Source organism: Macaca nemestrina, chromosome 6 (assembly GCF_043159975.1).
Source record: "Macaca nemestrina isolate mMacNem1 chromosome 6, mMacNem.hap1, whole genome shotgun sequence".
Taxonomy (NCBI): Eukaryota; Metazoa; Chordata; class Mammalia; order Primates; family Cercopithecidae; genus Macaca; species Macaca nemestrina.
The window spans coordinates 114826434-114840619 of record NC_092130.1 but is presented as its reverse complement, the minus strand read 5'-3'; the positions used below and the strand labels follow the sequence as shown (position 1 = coordinate 114840619).

General features: G+C 38.5%; 1 protein-coding gene across 3 annotated transcripts in view; it reads right to left on the bottom strand.

The window, feature by feature from the left end:
• Positions 1 to 14186, bottom strand: part of LOC105499435 (DEP domain containing 1B) — a 123006-nt gene that overhangs the window by 16508 nt on the left and 92312 nt on the right. The window lies entirely within an intron of this gene.

Genomic DNA, 14186 nt, shown 5'->3' with positions numbered 1-14186 from the left:
AAATATTATCACATATTCAACTATACTGGGTCAGTTGAATATAGATCCATTGTCACTCACAAATCGCTATAGAAAATACAAACCATCAACCAGGCATGACAAATATATAGAACCAAATACAGCCATTTTCTCCTCCCATACACTATACAGCTATATCTCACTTTTCATAGCATTCTTTCCTGAACCAGGAGCAGCCAGGCTAACACTGCCCTAACCCTCAACACTCACATTGTTAATTAGTCCAAAATAGAAAGAACATGAACGTGTCATCAGTCAGCAGGCTGACCACCTTGCATGACTCTCACTGACTAAACAAAGGACTAATGCCCACATAGTCCACCGCCAAATGGCTCCCCTTCTTTCTAAACAAGGCCTGTCAAACAATCCTTCCTTCCAGTTAGGCTATCTTTCTTAGTTAAGTGTGCTGATTCAATCATATTATATGTCATCCTTCCTCATCTCAGGTATGATTTTGCTAAAAGCTAAAATATTCTAGCCAGGCACAGTGGCTCACGCCTATAATCTCAGCACTTTGAGAGGCTGAGATGGGATGATCACTTGAGGCCACGAATTTGAGACAAACCTGGGCAACATAGTGAGAACCCATTTCTACAAAAAAAAAAAAATTTTTTTTTAATTAGCTGCCATGGTGGCACACGCCAGTAGTCCTAGCTATTCAGGAGGCTGAAGAGGAGAACTGTTTGAGCCCAGGAGTTTGAGGTTACAGTGAGCCATGATGGCACCAGCCTGGGCAACACAGCCAGACTCTCTCTCTCTCTTTTTTTTTAAAAGGATATTATAATATTGCTCTCTTTTTTACTATATTTGTCACTGGACACACTTATATCCAAGCCCTCTAATGAGGTAAAACTGCTTCTATCAGTTTATCTGTCCTATATCCAACCATTTCAAGTTACCACTAGCCTTTGGGAGGCAAAAAAACATCTTTTATATTGAGTAAATATTTACTGACCATCTACAATATACAAGAACTGTGCTAGATCCCGGAAATACAAAGACATACCAGGCCTCTTCCTTTGAAGAGCTTATGCACTATGAGGAGAAACCCATAAACAAATAAGTGACAAATGAAAGGCAATGCAAGAAATATCTGCAAGGGCCACAGGAGGGGAACTATAAGCCACTCAATATGACTGCAACACAGGTTATGAGGGGAATGACTTGGTAGAATTAAAGCTAGAAAGATCAACAGAGATGAGGTCTCAGAAGGCCCTGACTGCCAGATGAAGGAGACTGGGTTTATTCTCAAAGGCAGTGGATGTGCATGGACAGGAAAGGAGGGCAGAAGACAGAGATTTTCTAGACCAAGTGCTGATCCTAGACATACTCGGGAATGCTGTTGATTACATCATTATCATCTATGTAGACCTGTTTTCAATTCCACATCATCAAATCATGGAAAGAAAAAAGGTTTACGATCATATTTTAATATATTCTTTCTATATTCTTTCATTTACTCAACAAATATTTATGAAGCCTCACCTGTATTCCAGGAACTGTGTTACGAGGGGACATATAGTGAGGAATAAAGCAAAATCCCTGTGTGATCTCATGGAGCTTGTTTTCCAGAAGATGAAAAGCAAAAAGATATAAAAACACAAGGTCAGGCGGAAAGATGCTATGGAGAAAAATACACTGGAGAGGAGCTGGGGAGTGAGGGAATGTGCTCAAAAAAACACTTCTATCATTTTCAGGAAGGCCCTCTCTAAGGAGGTAACATGTGAGCAGAGATCCAAAGGAAATGACAGCAAGCCAGGGAAATAGTGCAGAGACAAACTTTCAAGGTGGAGGAAATGGCAATTACAAAGATTATAACGTGAGAGCATGCTGGGAATGTGTAAGGTACAGGAATGGGGCCAGCGTCAAGAGACAGTGAGTGTAAGAAAAACACAAGTCAGAAATCAGGTTAGAGAGGCAGCCAAGGGGCGGATTGTGCAGAACTTTGTAGGCTACAAGGGGAAAGCAGGGAAAAAGGAAGACACACAGCATGCTGATGGTCTGAATGGGGATGTAGCAGTTGAACTGGTAATAACTAGTTAAATTCTCTTTCTCCATAAAGCCATCTAGTTTTTCCGTAAAGCCTTCTATCTCATTGTCCCACAAATCCCTTCTTTTCCCAAATTAAAAATCCCTTTGCAAAGGCAGATTTCACCTTATCCTTACTAAACTGTATCTACATTGCTTTATGAATGAGACTACAAGCTAACTGAAGGCATAATACATTTATTTTGGCAAGCCACATTTCCTAGTATAATACAAGGCAAACAGATAAACACTCAAATACATATTTATCAATAGACTACATATTATAGTATATTATATTATATTATTAGTATTACATGGCTACTAAATGATAATTTTTGAAGTTATGCAACAATATTAGTACAATATTTTTTAAAAATAATAAAAGTATGATTATAAAGCCTTTATGAAAAATAATTTATTAAAAAAGAAATATATTTTAAAATTAAGAGTACATCAGGGCTGTAAAATAATCAGAATTTTATAAAAAGAAATTTAAAAATTTCTTTGTGAGGATGATATTAAGCAAATATGTAAAATTATATCCATTGTATCTTTTCAAAAAATTATTACTAAATTCTAAACAACCAGTTCCTTGCCAAACTTAGAGTAGATAATAATTTCAGACTTTGTGAAAATTAAGTGAGGCTAGGCATGGTGGCTCACGCCTATAGTCTCAGCATTCTGGGAGGCCAAGACAGGAGGATCACCTGAGGAGACCAGGCACTTAAGACCAGCCTGGACAACATAGCAAAATCCTATCCCTACAAAAAACTTAAAAAAATTAGATAGGCATAGTGGTGCATGCTTGTGGGCCTAGCTACTTAGAAAACTGAGGCAGGAGGATCACTTGAACCTGTGAGTTTGAGCCTGCAGTGAGCTATGATTGCACCACTGCACTCCAGCCTCGGCAAAAGAGCAATACCCTGGGAAAGGAAAAGGAAAGGGAAAAGGAGAAAGAAACAAGAAGCAAACAAGAAATCAAGGAAGAAGGCATAGGTAAATCCATCTCAGGAATTTATCTACACAAACCTACATACAGGGTGATGAGCGACTATCCTTGACTCATAAACATCCCAATAACTCAACCTTCCTGTGAGACCAGGGTCTCCCTTTTCCTCCCTCCTGTCACTGATCCCAGCTGGGACTCCTCTACAATTCCTTCCAACTGTCAACCTTCCTATTTCCTGTGAAAACAGAATCCTATGCTACTATCTCTTCCTCCTTTAAACCCATAATCATTCCCCAAGATCATCCTCCTGCTTCTGGTAGTGGAGGAGCCACTATCAGTATCTTTAATGGAAGGAAGTCTTGTGGAGGGAGAGGGAGTTGCTTACTCCCAAAGCTAAAAGAGCAGCATGAAAGGATGAGGTCCTGTCACCTGCAGCTGGAACATGGAATACAGTTTACCAGACTGGGGACAAAACCCACTGTAAGGACTGGTTAGGTCTGTAACATTACTAGAGTTGAACCACAGTTGAGCTACATAATGAATTAAGTAGGACTCTGTAAGTTGATCTTGTAATTTAGCCATCTTTTATAGCAATGTTCTGAGTAGTGGGGAGGGAGGAGAAGAGCAGAACACTTGTTCCAAGTTACCTGCTTGGAAAGGCTTGGGACAAAACCTATCATTTTGACATAATTTATGAGATAAAATTGAAAACTTAATTCATTTCTCCCTCCAAAGAGGTATAAAATTGGTATGCTCAATTTCCTTTACCTGCTTACTTTTTTCAAAGTATACATTACTACCACCTAATATACTACAGAATTTACTTATCATGTTATCTACCATTGTTTCCCCTCTGCCCCACTGGAATTTAAGCTCCACAGGGTAGGGATTCTTAACACTTTTGTTTGTTGATATGCCTCCCGTAGCTAGAAAAATACCTGGTACATCATAGGTACCAATACATTTCTGTGTAAAGAATGAATGAATGAATGAATGAATGAATACTTGAATACATGAATGAAGAATAAGAATGACCCATCTCTTATTGGGATTGTAGCCAGAATATCTGGATTAAATCCCAGCTCTCACCGATTGTGGACAAGTCAACCTCCATAAATCAGAAAATGTTATCAATAGTCAAAAAACCAAATCAATGGACTACACTGGGTATCCATGGGCTATATAGAGGAGTCAAGTGAACTGAAAGTTTCAATGGCATCAGTCATAGCTACTACTACCTTAAAGCATTAAAACTAACATCAGGAGGAAGACACAACATGAATCACATACAACTTTAGCTAGATTTTCTTTAAAATCTGGTTAAGAAATATATTGTGCACTAATAGATAACATTAAATTTGGCTCTGGGCCTCACAACAACAGCAGGTAAAATTCCACAATGTCCCAACACAAGCATATTATTGAATAATAAATCATTTAATTATGCCCTCCTAAACCCTAAATGCCTAAACACTTGTAGAACCACATTACATAGTACGGAAGAAGATATAAACTTACATAAACATCATCCACATATTATGTTTTTGTAAAATTCACTATGTGTAATTCAGAAAGCCTCTGTCACAGTTATTACTCTGTGAGTCACTGGAAGATTTTCAGACTTGCATTTTTATTACATACAAAAAGATATGTCTCGTTCCCTGGTGTTAGAAGGTCCTAAACAACTCAAACTTTTTTGATTTTTCAGCTGAAAGTTTGTAGATGTCTTTGTTAGCTTCAATGAGAGAACTATCTTTGCAGTTGCCATTTGATAGTTGGCCCCTTGTAAAAGATTACAGAAGTCTTTATTGGAGTCACCTATTAATATACAGGTATAACCTCGTTTTATTGAACTTCCCTTTTTTTTTTTTTTTTTTTTTTTACAATTCATTCAACAAGGTTTTTATTGAGCCTTTGATATATATTAGTGAACAAGATAGATGTGACTTTTATACCATAGGGGTGAAGAGGGAAAGCTCCCCCCTTCACTCTCTGAAGGTTCACTGAAAACAAATTGACAAAAGACAGATTAACAGGAGAAATTATTCTAACATGCATAGCATGGGACAAGAGCAAGAGAATGATCACTCAACAACCCAGTAGGGTCCAAATGCCCATACACCCCCTACCACAGAGGAAGAGGAGACGGGAGGCGCAAGAGCAATGAATTTCAGGGGGAATGAATGGACCCAATGACCAGATAATGTATCGTCAATAATTCCCTTCGGGAATTGAATGGGACCTGAGAACAAACAATGGTTTATGACAAAGTTTGTCTGGGAAACTTAGTGAGGAAACTTCTTTTTATATTTCTATAGCAGGGACAGTTTGGGCCTGTTTAGAAGAAAGTAGGTGTGATGGGAGAGTGGTAATAAACATCTATCAACTTTCTAACAGTCAGTCCTAACAAAATGCCAATATCATCAATGTCACAGTGACAACACTGAACTTTACCAAGGTGTCAATAAAGACTCTCAACACCAATGATACTTTCGACACCATTTAAGATGAAGTCTGGCAGCCTCTGTAATTAATAAGTGGTATATAAGCAAATGCTTTAAATGCTTCCTTAACTGTTTGAAAGGTAAGTTACTAACTCTTAAGATCCATTCAGCACTTGTAAAAACTAAAAGTGATCTAAATGCATGACTTGGCAGTTTCTGCAGCTCCTAGAGTCCAAGGCAGACTCTCTTAATTAGCAGAAGGAAGAAAACTGTTGCCTCATTATCAGTGCCAGCCATTATCCCTGATCAGGGAATGGTCAAACAAACGGTCCTCATCACCTCCTGATGGGATTGTCCTGAGTGCACTCCTGGAAAAGTGTACAGCCGGGCTGCCATTCCTGGAGCCTTTCACAGGGCAGAAGGTCTATACTATGGCTGGCGAATGAGACCAGCAGGGCCAGGCTAGGAGCTCAGTGAGCTTCCACTTCTCCCCTTCCCTTGAACTCCTGACTGCTCCCGAGGAATGTGGCCCTCACCCAGAGGCAAGAGAGCAGGCTGTGTAAACTCCTTTGTTTCCCTGCCTTCACTCTAGAGCAGTCAAGCCACCAGGGATTCAAGCTCTAAGGTCCACATAGTGCAAAGTAAATGTGTACTATTATGGCCTGCTTTTTGAATGTAAATCTTGTGCTGCCACACTTGGGGCTTGCTATTGATGCCAACAGTAACTTGCCTTGTATCATTGCACTGGGGGTCTGCAAACAATACCCTAAAATACTGATACTTGGCATTTGATCTGGTGAACTAAAGAAGCACCTCCAGGTCTCCCTCTGACCTGCCTGGTCTCTAGTCTTTCTGATCCTTTTTCCTGAAGCACTGAGAGAGACTCTTTCTGGAATTTCCCAATCTGACTAAGGACATTTCTTTCCAAAAGAAATGTTTGCAGATACTATATTTTTTACAAATTGAAGTTTTGTGGCAACCCTGTGTTAAGCAAGGCTATCACCACCATTTTTCCAACAACATGTGCTCACACCATGTCTCTGTAGCACATTTTGGTAATTCAGAATATTTCCATTTTTTATTATTATTTTATCTATCATTATGACCTACGATCAATAAGTACTATAAGTGTTTGGGGGAACCACACAACATGCCCATAAGACTGTGAACTTAATCAACCAATGAGTGTGTTCTGACTGCTCCATCAATAGGTGGTTCCCCCGTCTCTCTCCCTCTCTTTGGGCCTATCTATTCTCTCGACACAACAACATTGAAATTGGGCCAATTAATAACCCTACAATGGCCTCTAAGTGTTCAAGTGAAAGAAAAGTCATACATCTTTCACTTTAAATCAAAGAAATGATTGACGTTAGTAAGGGTGACAGGTTAAAAGCTGAGAGAAGTCACAAGCTAGGTCTCCGGTGCCAAACAGCTAGCCAAGTTATGAATGCAAAGAAAAGTTCTTGAAAGAGACTAAAGTGTCACTCCAGTGAGCACACAAATGATAAGGCAGTGAAACAGTGTGTTGCTGATAGGGAGAAAGTTTGAATGGTCTAGATAGAAGATCCAACCAATCACAACATTTCTTTAAGCCCCACCCTCATCTAGAACAAAGTCCTAACTCTTCAATTCTATGAAGGCTGAGAGAAGTGAGGAAACTATAGAAGCAAAGTTAGAATCTAGCAGAGGCTAGTTTATGAGGTTTGAGGAAAGAGGCTGTCTTCATAACATAAAAGTGCAAGGTGAAGCAGCAAGTGTTAATGTAGAAGCTGCAGCAAGTTATCTAGAAAATCTAGCTAAGATCATGATGAAAGTGGCTACATTAAATAACAGATTTCCAATGTAGACAAAACAGCCTTTAACGGGAAAAGATGCCATCTAGGACATTTGTAACTGGAAGGGAGAAGTCAATATTTGGCTTCAAAGCTTGAAAGGACAGGCTGGCTCTCTTGTTAGGTGCTAATACAGCTGGTGACTTGAAGTTGAAGCCACTGCTCATTTACCATTCCAAAAAGGCTAGGGCCCTTAAGAATGATGCTACAACTGGCTGGGTGTGGTGGCTTATGCCTGTAATCCCAGCACTTTGGGAGGCTGAGGTGAGCAGATCACCTGAGGTCAGGAGCTCAAGTCCAGACTGGCCAACATGGTGAAACCTTGTCTCTACTAAAAATACAAAAATTAGCCAGGCATGGTGGCATATGCCTGTCGTCCCAGCTATTTGGGAGGCTGAGGCAGGAGAATTGCTTGAGCCCAGGAAGTGGAGGTTGCAATGAGCCAAGATTGCACCACTGCACTCCAGCTTGGGTGACAGCACAGGACTCTACCTAAAAAAAACAAAACAAAAAAAAAAAAAACAGAATTATGCTACATCTATTCTACCTGCACTCTAGAAATGACAACACATGGTTTAGTGAATATTTTAAGCCCACTGTTGAGATCTGCTAAAAAAAAAAACAGAACAAAAACAAAAACAAAAATCGCCAGCAATTTCTTTCAAAATATTACTGTTCACTGACAATGCACCTAGTAACCCAAAAGCTCTGATAAAGAAGTACAAGGAAATTAACATTGTTTCCATGCCTGCTACTACAAGATCCATTCTGTAGCTCATAGATCAAGGAGTAATTTCAACTTTCAAGTCTTATTATTTATACATTTCATAAAGCAATAGCTGCCATAGACAGTGATTCCTCTGATGGGTCTGAGCAAAGTACACTGAAAATCTTCTGGAAAGAATTTACTATTCCAGATGTCATTAAGAACATTCATGATTCATGGGAGGTCAAAATATCAACATTAACAGAAGTTTGGAATAAGTAATACCAATACTCCTGGATGATTTTGGGGGGTTTAAGTCTCTGTGAAAAAAGTGACTGCAGATATAGTGGAAATAAGAGAACTAGAATTAGAAGTGGAGCCTCAAGATGGGGCTGAATTGCTGCAATCTTATGATAAAACTTGAAATGATGAGGAGTTACTTCTTAAGAATGAGCCAAGAAAGTGGTTTCTTGAGATGGAATGTACTCCTGGTGATGATGTGAACTTTGTTGAAATGACAACAAAGGATTAAGAATATTACATAAACTTAGTTAATAAAGCAACCACAGGGTTTGCAAGGACTGATTCCAATTTTGAAAGAAGTTCTACTGTGGGTAAAATGCTATGAAATAACCACCACAGGCTACAGAGAAATATTTTGTAAAAGGAATATTAATCAGTGCAGCAAACTTCATTGTCTTATTTTAAGAAATTGCCAATCACCGTATCTTCAGCAGCCACCACCCTGATCAGTTAGCAGCCACCAACATCAAGGCAAGACCCTCCAACAGTGAAAAGACTATGACTCGCTGAAGGCTCAGATGATCATTAGCATTTTTTGTAATAAATTATTTTTAAGTAATACACCACACTGTTTATTTAGACATAATACTATTGCACACTTAATGGCCTACAGTATAGTATAAACACATCATTTACGTGCACTAGGAAACCAAAAAATTGGTGTAACTCACTTTATTGCAATATTCACTTTATTATGGTGGTCTGGAACCAAACCTGCAATATCTTCAAGGTATGCCTGTATAATGTACAAGGCCATTGCCTTAAAATCCAGGTGAAAAGTTGTTCTGTTTTTTAAATCATATTTCCCACTGAGAAACCCCTGTGGTAAAGATTTTCCCAAGTTCAGTAAGTATTTAGAATTTTGAACATCTGCTCTGGTCTAGGAATATGCAAAGGCCTATTGGACAAGTTGGCATAGCAATTAAGATTATCTGGAAACTGAAATACCTGTGTTCCTATACAAGCTTTGCAACCTAACTAGCTATCTGACCTGGAAGCCCTAACTTGGACTTTTGTAAGATGGAGAAAATAATTAAGAGTTGTAAAATTAAATGAGGTAGTATATTACAGTGGTGAAAGCAGTGTGACACACACAGTAAATACTAATAAGTTAGTTATTATCAGTATTCTTAAAGTTATACTAATAAAAGCACTATTTTGAATTTTTCACTTCTAGGAAAAAGCATTGCATTTAATAACTTGTCACCTGCTAATTGATAAAGTAAGTTCATGGCTGAACACAAGATTTCAAAGACAAACCACAATTGCTGACCTGTATTTACTTCTTACTCCAATCCAATTAATTCAAATAGATAGTTTACTGGGAAAAACACAAAAGGAGTTATGCAATGTTTATAAATGGCAAAGATTAGGAGTAGGGATTCAATCTACAAGATAACAAGATTTTCTCTAAAGCTGTATTAATTAAGCAGTATAATATACCACAAGAATAGACAAAAGATGAATGGGATAAAGCAGAAAGCCTAGAAACAGGTCTAAGTATGTACAAGAGAGAACTTGACATATGACAGAACCGACATTACAAATCACTGAGAAAAGTATACTGTATTCAAAGCACAGTGTTGGAACAATTTCATAACCACATGTAAGAAAAAAATTAAATGACAATTTCTTACCTTATTGAAAAACAGGAAATTCTGTTTCCAATCGTAGTGGAATAACAAGAACCAAATAACCCTCCTGCCAAAAACAACAGAAAACTGGACAAATTTTATGAAACAGCTGTTTCTGAGTGAAGGTCAACAGTACAGGACCATAATCCCTGAGAAAGGTAACAAGACAAATGAGCACTACAATCATCCTCAGACTCTGCCTAGAAGGGCCTTGCAAGCCATGGATCAGAGACAGGAATCTCAAGCATGGAGTTCTGGCTGAGTGGAAGAGACAAAGAATGGAGTTCTGCGAGGCTGAATCAGCCGGATGTTCTGAAGCAGAGTTCCAAGTGGAGGGGCTATGCACAAAAATGGCTCCATAAATGTGCATAAGAATCCCCTTGAAACTTTGAGGAATACTGAAATATATATACGTGTATAAAGTGAAACTCAATGAAGTCACACAAAAAATTGCCAGTGAGCTATGAGCTAAACAATTCCCAGAGCCCTCATAATAAAAGAACCCTGCTGACAGCTGAGGGCATTCAGTAGAAAGCCCAGAAAGAGTGTGCTTCAGTAGGGAGATTACATTTTCCCTTCAGTAAAGGCTAATGTAGTTCTGTCCTAACAATAGCTTTAAAAATAAGATAGAAATGGGCAAGCAGAAACACAAGTAAATTAGCTGACTAACAGAACAAGCCCAATACTCTTAAAAGGAAGACAATAAAATCTAGACAATCGGCAATGAAGAATTCAGTGTTCAATATCAAAATTACTATTCATGCCAAGAAGCAGAAAAATGTGACCAATATACAAGAGAAAAATCAATAGAATATCAATTAAAACAGACCCAAAACAATAGAGATTAAAAAAATTAGCAGAAAAGGTTATCAAAAAGGTTTTCTAACTATGTTCATGTGTGTAAAACAAATGGAAGATACGAAATAGAACCAAATGGAATTTCTTGAGATGAAAAATGCTGTCTCAAATGAAAACATTAACTAGATGAGAACCAAAGCAGATTAAACACAGCAAGAAAAAAAATCAAAAAACTTGAATACATAGTAATATAAATTACTTGAAATAGAAGCAAAGAGAAAAAAAAGTAGAAAAATATAAATAGAGCTACAGCCACCTGTGGGAAATTTTCAAGTGATCTAACATATATGTAATTAGAAAAGGGGAAGGAGGCACAGAAAAAAATATTTGAAGAAATAATGGCCAAAAAATTTCCAAATTTAATGAAACTTACAAATCAGTTAATCAAAGACATCCAGTAAATCAAAGCACAATAAACAAAGAAAACTATAAGAGGATTTTACAATTAAATTCCTAAAAAAAAAAAAAAAAAATCAGTGATACAGAACATCTCAAATACAGTCAGAAATTAACACACATGAACAGAGGAACAAAAATTAAAATGACAACAGACTTTTCAGCAAAAACTATTCAAGCCAGGAGACAAGATACTGACATCTTTAAAGTGCTGAACGAAGAAAAACTAGCAATTTAGAATTCTATAGCCACTGAAAGTATCTTTCAAACTTTAGTCAAAACAGATCCTCCCCACCACTTTCCACCAGAAACAAATGAACAGAAAAAGCTGAGAGAATTTGTTGCTGAGATCTGTACTACAAAAAATGTTAAAGGTTGTTTTTCAAGCAGAAGAAAGTAGTACCAAATGGAAACCTGGACCTATACAAAGCAATGAAGAGTACAAGAAAAGACTAATATGTGGGTAGATAAAACTTGTTTCTCATTTCTTGATTTCTTTGAAAGAACTTGTCTGTTTAAAGAAAAAATAATAACATATAGTACAGTTTATAACATAAGTAGGAGTAAAATGTACGACAACAATAACACAAAGAGCATGAGGAAAACACTAAAGAATGTTGTTGTAGGGGAGTAACATTATACATAAAATGGTATAATATTTATAGGTAGGCTAAGATTTCTTGAGACACAAAAAGCACGAATCATAAAAAGTGGACTTTATCAAAACTAAAAATTTCTGCTTTCCAAAGGACATTTGTTAAGAAAATGAAAAAAAAAATCTGGGTGAAAACATTCATAATAAATATATCTAACAAAAGATGTACATGCAGAATACACAAATAACTCTATGACTCAACAATACAACACACCAATTTAAAAAACGGGCAGAAAATTTGAATAAACACTTCACAAAAGAAAATCTATGAACGACCTATGAGCAAATGAAAACATGCCTATGTTACCAGTCATCAGAAAAAGGCAAATTTACAAAGCCATACCACTAAACACCCACTTGGGTAGCAAAAATTTAAAAGACTAACAATGCCAAGTATTAATAAGGACGTAGAGCTACTGAAACTCTCATACACTGCTGATGGAAATGTAAAATGGCACGACTACTTTAGAAAAAAGTACTTCATATAAATGTAAACATAAGTTCACCATGTAACCCAGAAATTCAACTCCTATTTATCCAAAAGAAATAAAGATATACATATATATTCATATAAAAACTGATACATGGATGTTCACGGGAGCTTCATTCATAAAATCCCAAAACTGGAAAGAATCCACATGTCCCTAAACAGGTGAATACAGAAATTGTGATATATCAGGCAACAGACTATTTAGCAATAAAACTACTGCTGGTATATGCAACAAACTACTGATACATGCCCCACATGAAAAAAAATCTCAAAACCATCATGTTGAGCAGAAAAATCCAGATACAAAGTACACACTGTATAATTCCACTTGTATGAAGCTCTTAAAAAAGAAAACCTAACTAAACAGAAAGTTTCTATTTCTGGTTGTCTGGTGCCAGTGATGGGGTAGAGAGCTGACCAAGAGACAGCACAAGAAAACCTTTAGGGTTGATGGAAATGGTCTGTATATTAATTGCACAAGTACATATTTATTAAAACTAACTGAATTGTACTTAAGATTGGTGTATTTCATTGTATATTAATTATACATCAATAAAGTTAATTTTAAAGATAAACTAAATGAATTAAGAGAAATTAGAAACCTAACATTAAAAAAACTAAAATAGGTGGGCGGAGCAAGATGGCCGAATAGGAACAGCTCCAGTCTCCAACTCCCAGCACGAGCGACACAGAACACCGGTGATTTCTGCATTTTCAACTGAGGTACTGGGTTCATCTCACTGGGGAGTGCCGGATGATCGGTGCTGGTCAGCTGCTGCAGCCCGACCAGCGAGAGCTGAAGCAGGGCGAGGCATTGCCTCACCTGGGAAGCGCAAGGGGGAAGGGAGTCCCTTTTCCTAGCCAGGGGAACTGAGACACACAACACCTGGAAAATCGGGTAACTCCCACCCCAATACTGCGCTTTAAACAAACAGGCACACCAGGAGATCATATCCCACACCTGGCCGGGAGGGTCCCACACCCACGGAGCCTCCCTCATTGCTAGCACAGCACTCTGTGATCTACCGGCAAGGCAGCAGCGAGGCTCGGGGAGGGGCGCCCGCCATTGCTGAGGCTTAAGTAGGTAAACAAAGCTGCTGGGAAGCTCGAACTGGGTGGAGCTCACAGCAGCTCAAGGAAACCTGCCTGTCTCTGTAGACTCCACCTCTGGGGACCAGGCAATACCAAACGCAGCCGAAACCTCTGCAGACGCAAACGACTCTGTCTGACAGCTTTGAAGAGAGCAGTGGATCTCCCAACACGGAGGTTGAGATCTGAGAAGGGACAGACTCCCTGCTCAAGTGAGTCCCTGACCCCTGAGTAGCCTAACTGGGAGACATCCCCCACTAGGGGCAGTCTGACACCCCACACCTCACAGGGTGGAGTACACCCCTGAGAGGAAGCTTCCAAAGCAAGAATCAGACAGGTACACTCGCTGTTCAGAAATATTCTATCTTCTGCAGCCTCTGCTGCTGATACCCAGGCAAACAGGGTCTGGAGTGGACCTCAAGCAATCTCCAACAGACCTACAGCTGAGGGTCCTGACTGTTAGAAGGAAAACTATCAAACAGGAAGGACACCTACACCAAAACCCCATCAGTACATCACCATCATCAAAGACCAGAGGCAGATAAAACCACAAAGATGGGGAAAAAGCAGGGCAGAAAAGCTGGAAATTCAAAAAATCAGAGCGCATCTCCCCCGGCAAAGGAGCGCAGCTCATCGCCAGCAACGGATCAACGCTGGACGGAGAATGACTTTGACGAGATGAGAGAAGAAGGCTTCAGTCCATCAAATTTTTCAGAGCTAAAGGAGGAATTACGTACCCAGCGCAAAGAAACTAAAAATCTTGAAAAAAAAGTGGAAGAATTGA